Source organism: Gossypium arboreum, chromosome 5 (assembly GCF_025698485.1).
Source record: "Gossypium arboreum isolate Shixiya-1 chromosome 5, ASM2569848v2, whole genome shotgun sequence".
NCBI lineage: Eukaryota > Viridiplantae > Streptophyta > Magnoliopsida > Malvales > Malvaceae > Gossypium > Gossypium arboreum.
Window position 1 is genome coordinate 23,218,653 of NC_069074.1, and position 13,488 is coordinate 23,232,140.

Below are 13,488 nucleotides of genomic sequence, written 5' to 3' on the forward strand. Positions count from 1 at the left end.
TTTAGTGACAAAATTGGTTAAAAATAAAATTTAATAAAGAGCGAATGATATTTTATTTTCTCTCATCTTCTTCCCACCGCTCATACCAAAAAAATAGGGATTTTTAAGCTTCAAAAATTTCAGCAACTTAGAGCCTTCACAAGTAAGTGATTTTGATGATTTTCCTTGATGATTTTTGCACTTTTAGAACCCTTGTAACATAAGCTTTCAAATGAGGGGACTATTTTGCAAAATGGTTGAAAGCCTAGGTTTTACCATGAGTGTGTACATGTTGTTTTCTGAAATTTTATGGAAGAAAATGAGTTATGGTAGTGTAATAAACAACTTTTATGAAGTAGTTTCCATGAAAATCCTAACTAAGGACCATTTTGCATAAGTTGTAAAATAGGTGATAAATGTGTGAAATAATGAGAATTTTGGGTTGCTTTTAGTATAAAAAAGTGATCAGCTAGTCTTGGTTAGTGAGAAAATGTAATAAAAATTGATTTTCGGACCTAGGGTAAAATAGTCATTTTGTAAAAGTCTAGGGGCAAAATGGTCATTTTGCCCAATTTTAAATTGTTGAGTACTTAGATTAATAAAATGATTAAATTCGTGAATTTTTATCATTATAGATCAAGAATTACAAAATCTAGGCCTAGACTAGGGAAAAGCCAAACTAGCAGTATAAGCCGAGATAGCCGCCAAATTTTGCACACCGAGGTAAGCTGTATGTAAATAATACAACTGCATTGTCATTATATGTGTTTGAAATGATATAGCATAAAATTTCTTAATTGTGGTATTAAGATAACAAAACTCCCGAGCGAACCTTAAGAACAAATCAGATATTCGTGCCATGACATTAGGGTCATTTGTGCGCTAGTGTAAGACATGTCTGGGACATGCATCGGCCACATTATGAGAGCCAGTATAAGACCATGTTTGGGACATGGCATCGGCATTGAGACGAGAGCTAGTGTAAGACATGTCTGGGACATGCATCGGCCTCGCGATGTAAGCCAGTGTAAGACATGTCTGGGACATGCATCGGCTACGAGATGTGTTAGTGTAAGACCATGTCTGGGACATGGCGTCCGCCTCGATTTTAATAGTCAGTGTAAGACCATGTTTGGGACATGGCATCGACTTGATGGATGAGCCAGTGTAAGACCATGTCTAGGACGTGGCATCGACATTATACCCTATGTTTGAGGCTTAGTGAATATTCGATAACATTCTAAACGGTTTAACGGTGAAAGTTACAGTTAAAGTTAAACAAGAAAAGTATAACCATGTTGTGAGTGGTACAGGTACCTATTTGAAATGTATAAGATGTGAGCTCAATATATGCTATGTAAAGTGTATTGGCTAATGATGAGTAAGTTGTGCTTATGCCTACTTAAGTACTATAAGCAAGATGATGAATGGTAAAGATGTTGTTATATTTATTGCATGCAACTTACTAAGTTTTATGCTTACCCTATTTCTTTCCATTTTCTTATAGTGCCGCCTAATTAGCTCGTGGATCAACAAACATTGGAGGCATCGATCACACTATCAATCGAAGCACTTGGTATAGTTACATTTATTTATTTTGATTATGGCATATATAAGACCCTGACTCTATGATTTTGTGTCATTGTTAATTGGCCAAATGTGTTGCCTTACTTTAGCATTTTGATTCATTTTGAATAAGGCCATGGAAATGGCTAAAGTTAAAAGTTGTTATATGAATACAAGAAGTTATTTCATGAATGGGTATTTTGTTGGTTGTTTTAGTAAATATGAAATGTGTAAAGGCCTTAGATGTGGTTGTTGGATTGAGGAATCTTATTGTGATGACCTTTAGCATGATAGATGATGTTATTTTGTGTTTCAGTGTGGCAAAGGGCTTGGTAAATAGCCCTATGTTGTCCACACGGGTAGACACACGGGCGTGTTGTTCGGCCGTGTGTCCCCTGCATGTAAAAATTTCAAGTCAGTTTGCATGGTAGTAAACACACGGGCAGAGACATGGCCGTGTGTCTCAGCCGTGTGAAGGGCACGGCCTAGCACACGGGCGTGTGCCTTGGCCGTGTGACCCTCAAAGATTGCTGATGTCATAAATAGAATGTCAAGATTTTTAGACACGGGCATGTCATGGCCGTGTGAGGGACACGATCCTTAGACACATGCGTGTGTCAAGCCGTGTGAAAACCCATGTAGGTTCAAATTTGGAATTAAATTCACACGGGTATGGGATATGGGCGTGTCCCTAGATGTTTAGGCCGTGTGTGTCACACAGGCCATTAGCACGGGCATATCATAAAGACCACACGGGCGTGTTACCCTTTCACACGAGTGTGTGTCCTATTTTCAAAGAGTAATTTTTTAAAGTTGGTTAAGGACCCGAACTGGTCCCGAATGGTTTCGAATGGACATTTGAGGCTTCGTAGGCCCTGTTAAGGAATATCAAACAAAGTTCGAAAAAGTTTTAAGTTTGATCAAGTCTTAATGATTCGAAAACATTGGAATGTATGTGTTTAAGTGAGGTAACGCCTCGTATCCCGCCCCGGTGTAGGACTTGGGTGTGGAGTATTACAGCCAATGCAGAAAAACGTGGGTTCGAGTGCGCTGAAGCGCACTATCCTCCTATTTTTGAGTTTGGGAGGGGCTATGGGTAGTTATAGGCATTATGTAAAAAAAAAACCAAATATGATCAAAACCTTTAATGAGATTGTTCATTAAAAATAAAAATAAAAAAGTTTTTTATTATAAAGTTCATCCACTAAAAATAGAATGACCGAACTCCTTATTAATACCATTAAGAAAGCTACTTATATTAAGTTTTAGTTCAATCACCTTGCCATATTTGTGTTATCTCATAGAATATTTGTGATCCTAAGTTAAATCATATTTATCATCGTTGTATCTTAGACAGTGAAAATTATCATTACATATGCCAAGTAAAGATAAAATCATTTTTCAAACAAAAAAATGATAAAATCACGTGTCTCATACAAATTACCCATGATCATGTTCTATTTTTACAATTCATACAATGCTAATGAGATATATCTTTACTCTTTTTATTAAGCTATGATTCTATTATTATAAGTAAAATCATGTCATGAATAATAAGTCATATACCCAACATACTAACTTTTAACCTACTAGACTGAGAGCAAAGATTTTCAATATAATAAAGTATATGAGTTATACATGCATGATCATTCACTTGCTTAGAATTTAGGAAAGGCACAAATGAATTAATTTATAAATAAACCTAAGACTAATCTAGCTTGGATCATATTTATCATATTATCAATTTAAACAATCACATTTATGTCTTTATTTCATGGGAGTCAATCCAGCTCCAATAGCCAAGATGACATAATAGGCGTAAAACCATAAGGTGCCCAAAATCTCGGGTACGCCAAAAAGGTATCGGGCAATGACATCACCATCGACTGCTACATGGGTGCTTGCATCAGTAGCAATGGGTATGCCGACATCTGTCCCGACACGAGGTTTGACATCGACTTCTACTTAGAGGTGTAGTATGTGGGGGATGGCGGTGAAGTGAAATATGTATCTGCAGGAACAGAAGAACCGGCCATATGTGGCAGTGGTCCGTAGTACAGTAGTGCTTGTGAATAAAACACATGATTACTTAATTGAATAAGAATACGTGGACCGAAGTAACTCGGATATTGTGTAGCCAAAAGCAGTATATCTTCTGCTGAAAAAGATGAGAAACCCGTCATGTGGCCGCGTCCCCTCCTAGTATGTTGTGGCGGTCCGTATGACCTCTTTGCCCGAATTTGTCGACTCTTCTCCTTCTGTGATAGCAGATACAACTTCACAAAAACTCTAAACCATGCCAAGTAATTATCAACTGTCATTGTGTCCACTGAGAAAAATTGTTCATGAACAGTTATAGATTGCATCCTACAATTTCACGCTACGATGTGCTCCTCCTACCACTTCAACCAGTCGATGTTGTCCTTCCCTCGTATGTCCACCTTGTGCAACTCCTTCAAGTGTTGAGATGGCAGCGAAATTCGTTGCCTCTACCCGAACTGCCGCAACATCCGTTCTATTTCATGCATTTCCACTGTCGCGTACACTATCAACGACACATTTGCGTCCTACATCTGCCGATTACGCAACACTTCCAGCTGGAGATGCTGGATATGACATCAGTGTCGGCGTACAACATCCATTCATATTGAAAAGAAAAATTATAAATATCGTTATTTATGAATTTTTTTACGAATCATTACATAATTAATGTAGGTTCAAAAAAATAGGTAACTAACCTCTAATATCTTCTAAATCCTCGTGTAGTCCTACGTAGCTTAGCCTATGGTTCCACCTGTACAAACGATATATTAATCGAAACATATAATAATAAATGTTATTGTACAAACCACGTATTTATTAATAAATAATGTTTACCTCGTCACCAACGGGAACATATATGGGTCGATCACCTTGGGACGTAGAAATGGTAGTCGCCACCAAGCCCACGATTACAGCCGGAGCAGACAACCACCGATCGACGTCGCACTCGGTAGCGTGGCTTGACACATCTCTCGATTCAACGTGGACGATACGACAAATCCCCAACTTAGTTTCCCGCACTCATTAAAGTCCACTAGATGTAGTAGTCACCTTACATGCACCAAATTTTAAGATTTTTCGGGCATTAAAATGCCCCTGATTAACCTCATGATGTATGTTTGGGTGTATTATTATATCACCTCATCTGTTTAGTCTTCAGGGTCTTTAGGGAGCTCGTTGAAATTATCCTTCAACCAGTTCATCAATATTCAACCACCTTTGAACTTGCCCGAGACATTTCCCAACAGTGATTGGTAGAGGGCCACTTTGCTCAGAACGATCGTAGATCCCATGATGACTGGCCCATCCATTGTCAGACCGAGTTGTAGCGCTACATCTTAGAGTATGATTGTACACTCGCCGCATGGAAGATAGAAAGTGTGTGTTTCGGGCCTCCATCTTTCCACCAACGTGCTAATTAGTTGCAAATCGAGTTTGCAACCCCAAACATACGAGACGCATGTAAGAATCCAACTACTTGCAAGTGTCCACGAATTTTAGGGATCACAGGCTTTCCCATATTATGGATGAAACCCTCCAGAGCACGATTATATGCCTATTTACACAATAGAAAAATATAATTGTAACAGCCTGTTTTTCAATGGTGTTAGAAAACAATGGTTTCGGGGCCACCAAATCTGACGAGTAAGTTCATAAATATTATTATTTAATATTTACGAGACAAATGTGATTTTTAAAAAGATTTTTGATTTTATAATTTATGTTATATAAGTGATTTATTAAGTTCAAGTGGTTTTAGAAAATGAGGTATCAGGACCTTATTTTTAAAAACTGAGCGGTAAATATTTTTATAAATATTTACGAAGTGTCATTAAGGTGGTATTAAATTTTTGTTGAAAAATTTTAACGTTTCGATAATTAATTAATTAAAATGATCAAATTAAAAAAATGTATTCCGGGACTCTATTCCAATAAATTGGACTCGTAAATATTTTTAATAAATATTTACAAAGCTAGTTGTGTAGTTAATTAGGTTTCGATTAAGTGAATTTGCTTGAATTAAAAGTAATTATGTATAAGGACTAAATTGCATATAGGATGAAAGTTGAATTATAGATTAAAAGAAAAATTTAAGGGACTAAATAAAAAATTATGCCATTGGCATTAAATGACGCGGCATAAGAATGAAGATATAGTTAAAATAACATATATAATATTATAATAATAAACCTTAATGTTTAAGTATATATATTATATTATATTATATTATATTATATTATAAAAGAAATAGAAATAGAAAAAGAGAAAGATAGAAGGAAACACAGGAGGAAAGAAAGAAAAAGGAAAGAAAAGGAGAAAGAAGGAGAATTAGGGTTTCAAGGGTTCAAAGCTTAATTGATTAGTTAATTTAGTCTATTTTTTTGTAATTTTTATATTTTTAGAATCCTGGTATTAAATACTACCTGATCCATGTCAAAATTTTAGAAATTATTGAGTTTTTAAATGTTGTTTATGTTGAATAATTTGAGTATTAGAGACTAAATTGTAAAAAATTTAAAATTTAGGGATTTATGTGAAAATAAGGAGTTGAATTTAGTCTAAAGTGGAATTTGCATAAAAATAAAGAATTAAATGTAAAGAATAAAAGTTAGTCTCGGTTTAGGGACTAAATTGGAAATTAGGCAAATATTGAGTAAAAATTGAAATATTCAATATGAAATTGAATTGTGTTATATTAATGAATTTTAATTGTTTTAATTTCGTAGCTAACATCGTACCGGAATCCTCGACTAAAAAGGGAAAAATAGCTCGGAAATTCTTGTTTGTATTTCTACAATCCGAATCTAGTTATTGATTAATTACTGAAATTTTTATTTAATGTATATGATAAGTGTTGAGGCGAGTAGTTAATAATATGATAATTGATTGAATGAATGAATTAGTAGATATATATATTGAATGGATTGATTTTTGAATTGAAATGAATATATGTGTATATATGAAAAACAGTATTGGATATTGATTATATCTGAAATGTGAAATTACACCCTATTAACTGTATCGGGCTGAGTCGGGTATAGATGGTATGCCATAGGATTGGAAGAGTTCAGGAATTCTTCGACATCAAGTCGATGAGACACTAGGTTTCAATTTTATTACTTCATATTAATTCGATGAGGCACTGGGTGTCAATTTACTTCGGTTTAGCCGATGAGACATTAGGTGTCAAATTTTTACTTCGAATTATCCAATGAGACACTAGGTGCCAAATTGGTATGTTTTGGTTAGATTTGTGTATCCGTTCGAGTCCGAGTCGTGTTAGTAGGGGTAAATGAATAATAAAGTTTTATAATTGATATTGAAATGGCATGGTATGAGAAATGGAAGTGAAATAGCGAATTGAAAATATAATGTGAAATATGTTGCAAATATATGGAATATATGAGTTACATACTCATGAAATGAATATGGTGTGAAAAGCTATTTATATAGCAAGTATGAGAATTGAGATACTGTGAAACAAATGAAATATGATGTGGTTGTTGAATACTTAAATAATAATATGTGTTTATATTTCAATAGCATATTTGAAATTTCTTGTCTTTAAATACTCGGATTATAGAAATACCACTGAGTTTTTACTCAGCGTACGGTTTTGTTTCCCATGCGTAAGTTAGGTACTTAACTTTTGATTGCCGATTCAGCATCCAACAATGACCCTGAACTCAAATGTGGTGATGTTTATCCTTTGTGTCAGCATGTACCTAGGGTGTCTAAATAATAGTTATTTTGTGGTTTGATTGTAAATGAGGTTATAAGTTTAATTTTGGTTGGTTTTATACATATAAATATGTGTTTGTTTTTGAAGCCATATTATAGCATGGTAAATTGAACTAAATCTAGATAGGTGCATGTGAATTTAATTTTATGTTTAAGTGCTCATGAACTAAGCAAATTGATTTGGATTTGATATGTTTATAATTTGGATTAAAATGATGTTTTGACGATATGAAATGTTTGAAATTTCTGGCTATTTGATCTGTAAACTCCGGTAATGCTCCGTAACCCGATTTTGGCGAGGGATACGGGTTGGGGTGTTATAATAATTATAATAAAAAATTAAATTTAATATTATTGAAATTAACGAAATTTAAATTTTGGTCTTACCATTGCTAATTGGGCAGCGAAAATATACTTGTCGTCAAAGCGGATTAGGAAGGTGGTCATTCATAAGAAATCGATTTAAATGAATAAAAATGAGATAATTAAAAACAAGAATATCGAAAATGTAACATCCCCCACCTGTATCCATCATCGGAACAGGGTATGAGGCATTACCGGAGCTTATCGAATCATTATTAATTAGGGGAAAAAGTAAAATAAAGTAAACATGTAATATTTAATAAATTTGTATAACATGATAATTAACTTACGGCTTCTCTATATTCAACATAATTATGCAAAGCATAATAATTTGAATTGATTATAAGCCATAATACCTATTCTTATCACATTGTTAGTCATATAATTCATATAAATATCAAGAAACATGTATGGGCTCAACTTTCATTAAATTTCTCATATGCAAATACTTTTACACATCATTTATTCACATAACTTATTACAATCATATCTATGTATTTTAAATACGATTTCATAACAATTTGTTTTGATTTCAGACTATCTCACATTGGAGCTTTACTCATCAAATCATTTGAAATACTATCTTTATACAAATAGTACACTTGAGTTGCCCAATTCTATAATGATGAATGAACACATTTATAAAATATATTCCATGTTCATATATCATAGTCTCATGTCTCCATATATCAAATATATAACAATCATTTTCTTGTGTTTCAGATAAATACATATAACCATACATAAGCATGCCATTCACTATTTCTTCTTGTCTATCAGAATTTCAAATGACAGATTCATGTGAACGAGCTCAATAATAACCATGAAAATACTTACCACATTCTTTTACACATATTCCACTTATAACATTTTTTTTTATATTTGACTTGACATAAACTAAGCAATACCGGATATTCATTTATTAGGCAATATCAAATATTCAAATTATTCTTTAACATATATAACATTTAATTCAAACATGAATTTATAACATTTTTCATTTTAACAAAGTTTAACATTTACCAAATATAATCGAGCATGTGATCAATTTATGCATAAGTGACTCACATATTTTCCTCCTCCTCCTCTCCATTCCACATCCTTAATGTACATAACGCACTTGTAAGTAACATTATCTATAATTTTTACTATTTACTTATATGAATATTCAAGCTATCCATCTGTGTCATAGTCACTAAAATATTTTTATCTTGAGCTAAAGAACTCCGAATTAAGATCCGCTAATTTTTCTTGAAACTATACTCATATATGTTCTTACCATAAAATTTTAAGAATTTTTGGTTTAACCAATAAGTACAGTTTATTCTTTAAATTCACCCATGTTCTGCTATCTGACAGTTCCAACCCTTCTTCACTAAAAAATAATTATCTCCTCGTTTGGGATTCAAATAATGTTCTTGTTTATTTTTCTTGAAAATGAACTCATTCAAGATTCTAAACTTATAAATTTAAGACCCTAATTGTTTTTCTTCAATTTTTGATGATTTTCCAAAATCATAACAAGGGAACCCAAAATCCTTTTGACATTGTCTCATAAAATTTATTATATCTCATGATTCACAATTCCATTGTTTACATCGTTTCTTCTATAAGAAACTAGATTCAATAAGATTTAATTTCATATTTTATTCATCCTCTAATTCAATTTTTATAATTTTTGGTGATTTTTCAAAGTTAGACTACTGCTGCTGTCCAAAACAGTTTTAATACAAAATGTTGATTTCCATTTTACTCCAAATTTCACAGTTCATACAATTCAGTCCTTGCTCAATTAACCCCTCAATTGAGCTAATTTTTTTCTCAATTAATACTTTAATCTATCATTTTAAACTACTTCATAACCCCTGAAAATTAGAACTTTAGCACTAGACCTTAATTCCAAACTCTTTCATAATTAGGTCCTAAAATCAATTTCCATCAATTTTACTTGATAAAATCATCATACATAAAAATTAAAGCTTCAATTATATATTTATTCATCATATGCTTCCGGCACTCATCCATAGAAACTTTAAAAATTAGTCATGGAATCAAAAACTAATGACATAGTAAGTTGGACCCAATTGTAAAGGTCCAAAATCTTAGAAATTTCAAGGAGAAAGTAAGAATTAAACTACATGAAGCTAGAGTATGAAAACCAGCTTGAACCTTTTCCATGGCTATTTTTCAGCTGATGAAAATGAAGAGAATTCTAGATATTCTATTCTAGTCCCCTTTTTATTTAGTAAATTTTGTTATTTTTCCATTTTGCCTTTATTTCCTCAATTTTCCTGATTTTTCTCTGCTTGTCCCGCCCAAAAGTATCTCCTTTAGGCTTATTTTCACTTTAGATCCTTCCTCATTTGACAATTGAGCTATTTAATCCTTCTAGCAACTTTTACACATTTTTCAATTTAATTCTTTTTATTTAATTAATCACCCAAACGTCAAAATTTTCTAACCAATTTTAATACTACCTTATTGACACTTCATAAATATTTATAAAATATTTATGGCTAGGTTTATAAAACCGAGGTCTCGATATTTTTTTATTTTTTGACCAAATAAATATTTATAAAACACAATTTACTATTTCAAAAATCTTTTAAAAGCTATATTTGGATCATAAATATTAAATAATATAATCTATGAGTTCATTTTTCAAATTTGGTGGTCTCAAACCACTATTTCCGACATAGCTGAAATTTGGGCTATTACAGAAAAATATTAAAAACAAGAGAGTTAGTTGAAAGGCTTGAGAGGGTTTTAGAGAATTGAGAGAGTTGAGAGAAAGATGTGAATGAAAAAAATAAAATTTGAGAGCTATTTATAGGGTAAAAAAAAGTTACCATTGGGTGTATTTATTTATTTTTACTGTTGGCGACAACGTTCAAAAAGCTGTTGGAATCTGACCATTAGCTCGAAAGCGCGTCTAGTTGGACGAGCTTTCCAGTTAAATCGACCTAAATCCCTAATTGATTTTAAAACCAGCGTAAAACCCTAATTAAAAAGAATTGACATATAGGCATTAGTTTACCAAATCCACCACCATGTTCACAATAGTCTTATCCTTTAACTCTTTGAGATGGATTTTCTTGGTGATTTGATATTCATTAGAATCTTCTCCTCTATTATCTCAGTTGTTGGACGAAATCATGATTGTATTTATTTAAACATTTCTAACATATTCAACCCACAATATAGTTTTATTTTATGTAATTAATGCAAAGTAACATTATTCAAAATAATAAGTAATTAACATAATTAACTCTAATATTAAATAAGTGATAATTAATTTACTTCAAATTCTATTCAAACTCTATTTTACATCAATAAAATTAACTCTATTTTATATCAATAAAATTAACACAATTTAAAAAGATAAAAGTAGCACAACTTTATTTATGTTAAAATTTTAACTAATAATGATAAATTTTAATTTTAATTTTAATTTATCATAACTTTTTCTCTTATATTTTATACTTAAAGTTTTATTCAATAATTAATTATTATAATTATAATTTAATTATTTTAAATGTTTAATTATTAGAACTTCTATTAAATTATAATTTTTAAATATATAATTATTTCAATTTCTATTTTATTTAAACTTTTTAACTAATAATTCTAAATTATATATTACAAATTTAGTAATATGATAAAATAAAAAAGGTTTTTACCCAAATAAATTAAAAAATTAAATACCCAAATAGGTTGTCAGCTGGATTATATACAAAAATTGTATTTTTTTTTGCCAAGCCTATCTAACAGGCGCAAAGCCTTTTTTTATATTAAAATGATTTTTTTTAAAAATAAAATATTATTTTTTGTTTTATTTTATAATAAAATATTTTTTCCGGTCAGATATAAACCCGTAGAGAGATCTGAAATGGTATGGGTAGGTGACGCCTATCTGACAGGCGCGACTAGTTGAGCCTGTCAGATAGGCACGATTGGTGGGACTCACAGGCGGGCTGGTGCTTTATTTTTCCCTATTTGAGTATTTATTTTTTAATTTATTTAGGTAAAAACTCACATTTTAATAAATCAATCAAAATTGTCAAATAAATAAAAATCAAATAAAATTACATTATATAAAAATTACATTAAAAAATCACAAAACATTAAATTAAATTCTAACAATTTATATAACCTAATCATAAATTACTAACAAAATAACTATAAAATTATTTTTTAAATATATATTACTAAAAATCACAAAACCTATACTAAACACTAACAATTTGTAACCTAATCCCATAATTACTAACAAAATAAATAACTATAACACAAACAATTTATAAGCTAATCATAAACTACTAATAAAATAACAATAAAATTATTTTTTAAAATTTACATTACTAAAACTCACAAAACACAACAATTTATAATAAATTACTAACAAAATATTTAACAAAATAATTTTAGATTACTAAAACTCACCAAATACTAAACTAAACACAACAATTTATAACATAATCTTAAATTAGTAATAAATTAATTTTAAAATAATTACAAACACAACAATTTATAACGTAATTCTAAATTACTAACAATTTAATTTTAAAATAATTATAAAAATATTTTTATATTTTTAATAAAAATAAAATAATAATATTTTATTTAAAAATAAAAAATATTTTAATATAAAAATATATTACGCCCATTAGATGTACACGATCCAAAAATATACTATTTTTTATATAATTCAGTTAACAAACTATTTGATTATTTAATTTTTTAAAAATTATTTGGGTTAAAACCCAATAAAATTATTCTTAAGTTTTTTTTTTCCAACTTGTGTTGTTATATGTAGATATATAATACACATTATAGATTACGATATTATTCCCATTTTTCAAAAGTCCACCTTTTATCTCTTCTTTATCTTCTATCCTTCCCTTTTTCGGCAAGCATCCGCTGCCGGAGAACCCAATGTTCTCCGGTTTTCAACGGCAGTGGACGGTGGTTGGTAAAAAAATTTCAAGTAACTTTTCCTTTTTCTAGAAAATTGAAACGAAACAAAGATCTTTCTTTCTTAAAAAAAAAAAACAGCTTCGACACTTGAAAAAAAAAATCAATCTTTTTTCATTATTTTTTTTAGGTTCTCCGGATCTAGGGATATGGTGGCTTCCTTACGGCCCCAAAAAATCGACATGCAAGCCTTCAAGAAACACAATAGCACTTGAAATATGCTTAAAGAAACACAATAGCACTTGAAATATGCATTTGGTGTTTTGGGATCTTTGTGTGTGTAACCGATTAGTATTTTGATGACAATGGTCTCTGTTTTGGTTGACAATAATTTTGTCTGATCGGTTCTTTTTGTGTGTGATTTTGCAGGTCTTTATAATTCTCAAAAGTTTTTACCAAGACATTGTTTTACAATTTCGATTCTGTCTTGGGATTCAAGGTTTTCTATAAACATATTTTTCTTATGCATCAAACATCAAAGATATTGCGTTCGTGCTCTTGATCTGAAAGAAACTCGAAAACTTCACACTATGATTTTTGTTAAAGTTTTGGTATTTTAATATTTTTCTGTATTTTTTTTTTGCTTCTTTTTGGAAAATAAAATAATATATATATGACATCATAGGGATAATAATAGTAAATTTCACTTAAATGCATTCAATGTGCTCCTTGACTTTACTTAACCATGTACGGCGGCTGTAGATTTTTCAAAACTTGAATTTTCATTATAGAGGTGTGAAAGTTAATTATAAATGTATTTAAAACTAAATTATAAATTACAAATTTGCAATCAATAATTTAATATTCATTAACAAATACTTA

General features: G+C 30.7%; 1 long non-coding RNA gene across 1 annotated transcript; it reads left to right on the forward strand.

Moving 5' to 3' along the window:
- The first annotated feature begins 12,493 nt into the window (after positions 1 to 12,493).
- Positions 12,494 to 13,045, forward strand: LOC128293282 (uncharacterized). Its single transcript, XR_008283454.1, has 2 exons — positions 12,494 to 12,679; positions 12,797 to 13,045. It is a non-coding gene; the product is annotated as an uncharacterized LOC128293282 (long non-coding RNA).
- Positions 13,046 to 13,488: the final 443 nt, after the last annotated feature.